The 5,427-nt window shown below is 41.9% G+C and overlaps 1 non-coding gene across 1 annotated transcript; it reads right to left on the reverse strand.

The window, feature by feature from the left end:
- Nucleotides 1-1,035: 1,035 nt before the first annotated feature.
- Trnat-ugu (transfer RNA threonine (anticodon UGU)) lies at nucleotides 1,036-1,110 on the reverse strand. Its single transcript has one exon. It is a non-coding gene; the product is annotated as a tRNA-Thr (tRNA).
- Nucleotides 1,111-5,427: the final 4,317 nt, after the last annotated feature.

Genomic DNA, 5,427 nt, shown 5'->3' on the forward strand with positions numbered 1-5,427 from the left:
TATTGTACGTTCAGATTACGTAGTTGTATTCTAAGCCTATGTTGATGAGCCATAAACATAACTTTCCTATTTTCTGTGAAAACCGACAACAACAAGAAAACAAAACCGTGCTTGTTCACAGCTGAGCACAGCACAGCACACCATTTTCTTCCTGGCAGACGATTTTGGCAGCTAACTTGTACATTGTAGATTACAAAGGAATGTGTATCAATGAAGTAAATCATTGAAGTACTTTTCGAGATGCATGATAACAACGTTTCACCTTTCCATATTAAAAATGCATTTATTTGTTATATATACTAAATGTAATTAACTTATGTGCGTCCAAATATTCATTCGAGTGTGGTGCAACATTTTAAAGTACATTGCTCAATTATTTCCGAGATCTTTTATTACAACGTTTCCTCATACTACATTAAATATGTACGTATATATTACATATTTGTACATTAAAAAATACATCTTGCGTCCACACCATTTTTCAACACAATATTCTGTAAAGATATGGAATAAATCGGTAAAGTACTTATCGAGATTTTTGATAGCAAGCCGGCCGGAGTGGCTGTGCGGTTCTAGGCGCTAGTCCGGAGCCGAGCGACCGCTACGGTCTCAGGTTCGAATCCTGCCTCGGGCATGGATGTGTGTGACGTCCTTAGGTTAGTTAGGTTTATTTAGTTCTAAGTTCTAGGCGACTGATGACCTCAGAAGTTAAGTCGCATAGTGCTCAGAGCCAATTGAACCATTTTTTTGATAGCAAAGTCATATAGTAGTATGGAATAGATTAAGTTGATTAAGGGACCGTGGTCCGAAACCACGCTGCTGCTGCGGTCGCAGGTTCGAATCCTGCCTCGTGCATGGATGTGCGTGAAGTCCTTAGGTTAGTTATATGGATATGGTGTCTGTTCTTTCGAACATGTCCGAAAGAACAGACACCATTGATGACCTGCAGCTGTCAAGATCGAAATTAGGATTATATTAATATCATTAGCCGTTGACGGGTGTTGATATATATCAACGGGGACAGGTGAAAATGCGTGCCCCGACTGGGACTCGAACCCAGGATCTCCTGCTTACATGGCAGACGCTCTATCAATGTGAGCCACCGAGGGCACAGAGGATAACGTGACTGCAGGGACTATATCGCGCACGCCTCCCGCGTGACCCACATTCTCACTTTTTATGTCCACACACTACATTCGTAGTGTCCCACTCCAACACACTCATTACTCGTGAAAGATATTCTTACCGAGTCCCGTAAGAGTTACGGAAATATGTGTGCATCATCACAGAAGGAGGAGGCCATGGCCGGTATCGGCAGATCGATATGCTTATATGGATATGGTGTCTGTTCTTTCGAACATGTCCGAAAGACATATTTGAATAATATATATTTTACTAGCAATGAAACAGTTCCTTATTTATTCCTTGTAGTCTTAAGAATGCGAAGTGTGTGTAGGACGACGAAAAAAAAAAAAAACGTTTTCCTTATACACGGCACGCGTGGTAGAAGAAAGAGTAATATATAGCTTTCACAGTAATTACTAATTTCCTTTAGGCATAACTGGAATGGAGTAAGGGGTGGTCGTGGCCGTTGTTGTGATCATTGTGCTGCGTACGAGGCATAAGTCATCAAATTCGTCAAATATGAGGATACAAACTGACAATGTATAGGTGACTGAAGCTTAACAATAGTGTTGCGCTGACGAACCTGAAATGACAAATGTGTATCGGAAAGTATATTGTCCGACAGTTTCCTGAAATATGCTTTACACCACAAAAAATTTCTGTACTGTGGGGCTGAATGAAACTGTAAGTTCCTGGTGCAATCCGTATCGATAGGTTTTTTGTTCTCCTTATAAGGACAGAAGTGTTGTTATTTCAAAAGTACGACAAAAGCAACGATTTATTTTGTACAACTGGAGAAGTTTCGGATGTAATACCTGAAAACGTTTCTCTCTCGTTTTTCCAGATTTTGCTACGTCGATTACAAGATTTTTTACAACTAAATAGAATTTTTTTAAATTTTTTGACGTAATTGTTGTGACGTTCCTGAAGGCAGATATAAAAGAGCGAGAAACGTGATCCGCTGATGCTTACAACTGCATTCCTTGTATACGAACATCAACTGCACAAGCGACTCTCTCTGTTTTGTCGGCAGAAGTGATAAAATGCGGTTTGAATGCATTCCTGCGTGAAATCGGGATAATGGGCTTTACATTAGTACAAATTATTTATGGGAAAACAAGAAGCTGAGAATTTGACTATAGTACTACCTGTAAATGACATATCGTCTGCACGTTAACATGAAGTAATGTTCATAATTTTGTGACTTTCTTTTAGACGTAATTTTCTCAGTCTACTGATTTCCATACCTCTTTGGCCTGCTTGAACGATGTTCATCTCATTCGCAATTCAGAGGGCACATGTCATATATTTCCCTTGGTAACAGGTAACTGACTCTCATGAACAGTCCTAAGTGTTACGAATAATTTTTCTTTCACACTTCCGGTCCATATTTTATACCGTATGCAAGTGCCAACGGAGGTCTGTGCCTAGAAGATAAAATCTAGTGCTGCCGCTTCTCCTTAAGATTGGATCATTAAATGAATGCTGTAATTGTTAGTAAAGCTTAGGATTTGGGTTCTTGCTTAATTCATTTGTGTTGGGTTAGTGAACGAAATTCGGCTTCACATTGTTATACACACATCAAAAAACGTTTTGCATCACCTCGGTTCCGAGAGTTCCGGAAACTGTACAGGAAATTTTAATAGAGATCAACATAAACACCATTTTCACCCTTCTTATTGAGCATGAAAACAACGCATTTCATATTGTACCACTATACAGCGAGACCTTCAGAGGTGGTGGTCCAGATTGCTCTAAACACCGGTACTTCTAATACCCACTAGCACATCCTCGTGTATTATGCATGCCTATATTCGTCGTGGCATACTATCCACAAGTTCAAGGCACAGTTCATCCGGATTGTCCCACTCCTCAACGGCGATTCGGCGTAGATCCCTCAGAGTGGTTGGAGGGTCAAATGGTTCAAATGGCTCTGAGCACTATGGGACTTAACATCTGTGGTCATCAGTCCCCTAGAACTTAAAACTACTTAAACCTAACTAACGTAAGGACATCACACACATCCATGCACGAAGCAGGATTCGAACCTGCGACCGTAGCGGTCACGCGGTTCCAGACTGAAGCGCCTAGAACCGCTCGGCCACATTGGCCGGCTTGGTGGGTCACGCGGTCCATAAGCAGTCCTTTTCAACCCATCCCAGTCATGTTCGAGGCCATGCGTTACACCTTAGTGGTAGACAGTGTTGGCTTTTGTCTGTCGGGGGTTCTGAGGGGCGGGAGGGATGGAGGGCGAGTAGGAGGGAAGCGGTTGTCCTACCTGTTATGGAGTAAGTGTTGGTAGCTGCGTAGTTTCGCTGGCTCACCACGTGAAAGTGCTATGGCAGTATTTATCCTTGTAGTGAGTAGCCTCCGGTTTTCTTTTAAGTCCCGATTTGGGAGTTTACCAGTCTTTAATCACGTCTTTAGGATCATACCAGTGATGAGCAGGTCTCTTAGAGTCTCCCACATTTACGAAACAGGTAAAATGGAAATGCCATGTGACTACGGCCTCCCGTCGGGTAGACCGTTCGCCTGGTGCAAGTCTTTCGAGTTGACGCCACCCCGGCGACTTCCGTGTCGATGGGGATGAAATGATGATTATAAGGACAACACAACACCCAGTACGTGAGCGGAGAAAATCTCCCATCCAGTGGGGAATCGAACCTGGGCCGTTAGGTACGACCGACCGTCGCGCTGATCACTCAGCTATCAGGGGTAGACTACGAAACGGGTAGTTAGTTTGGACGTCTGCGGAGCATAAATAGTTCTTATTTCTTCAAAAATAAATATGCACAGACTGACCACGTGCTTCACACACAATTAAGTATAAAAGTCACAGAACTGTTATTTGTCACAAATACTGTACAACATGATCCACAAATATTTTCATTGTCTATTACTCATTATTGTGAAACAAGTTCTCTTAGCCCGGTTAGTGCGAACGGAGGTGCAAGTCAAAACGTTCCATAGGCTGGCCTAAAGAACACACGGATGCAAGATTAGCCCTATGAGTACCCGCTTACAAGCCTTAACGAATACTATTTAAGACAGATTGGGACGAGGCGAGTGTTTGCCTTTTAAACATTAGGTCAGAAAGTTAATTTTTTTATTAGCTGTTGATTTGTCGTTTTATTTTGTTTGAATATTATTTATCATGAATAGCACTTATTAAAATAAACTTACGCACTGGGAATGCAGGGTTTATTTATTACTATTATTTATCTTATATGTTAAAATTCGGTGACTGAAAATTCAGAAATTTTTCTTAAGGAGTCTGGCTCATTAGTGTGGATCTCAATAGATTCAGAAAAGTCCGGCGATCAACGTATAATAACAGATCATAGAAATTTACAATATTTTAATTAAAATCGCACTGAATATTTGGACCAAATTAAATTTTTAATTAAGAATATCTTGCAAACTGATTAAGTTTGGATTGATGTAAATACTGTTCTGAAGAGATGAAATACAGCTCTTTAATCTGAAAATGGTCTTTCCTTCTGAATTTACTTATTAGCCCATAAGATTTTTCCTACTGATAGGTGTAAGATAACTTTTGATTTCCACCATTTCGGACGAAACTAATTACCTGAGTGCAACCAGGACAACATTCTGAACTATCTGAGTAATAAAATTTTGTGGAGGAAATTTGTTTCTGGCATTTTGATAAATGCATGCTACGTGCTTAACTTAGGGATTTTAATATCGGAATTATGGAAAGAAAGTTAGCGAATATTTTATATAGACCTTAATACACGAAATGTAAGGACACACAAAGCAGAATGGTGGTGGTCAACCTTTCTCTGTCAAAAGGGTGAATATTTTATTGACCGGTGCAAGTTAAGGCATTTAAAGCTCAGATACTATTTTTAATATGCAGATTCCGACACGGTCGCACATCGGTACTCCCCAGCAGAGAGAGCTGTAACGCGGAGATCGTAACTAAAATCTAGTGCGCTGACTGGTCACTAGGAGGGGCTGGTGCCGCCACTGGAAGTGAAACCCCACCCCCGCGGCACGGCGGGGGCTGTCAGCGGCGGATCGACTGCGTCGCCACCGGACGGCTGCCACTTGAAAAGCTGTCCGTGGCGGCGAGCACAATGCCTGTCACGCCCACACACACGTCGCCCGAGAGTGAAAACCTGATACCACAACACGCGCCGGCCGCCGCTGCTGTCGCCGCCGATCATGAATTTATATGCAGTACGCTTCACAGGTTTGATGGCTCACGTAACAGACAACTCGATAAGACTGAAAACGATTTCTGCTTTGTACAAGTGCTTTCGCGGTCGCTGTCATTGA

The sequence above is a fragment of the Schistocerca cancellata genome, chromosome 7, assembly GCF_023864275.1.
Source record: "Schistocerca cancellata isolate TAMUIC-IGC-003103 chromosome 7, iqSchCanc2.1, whole genome shotgun sequence".
NCBI lineage: Eukaryota > Metazoa > Arthropoda > Insecta > Orthoptera > Acrididae > Schistocerca > Schistocerca cancellata.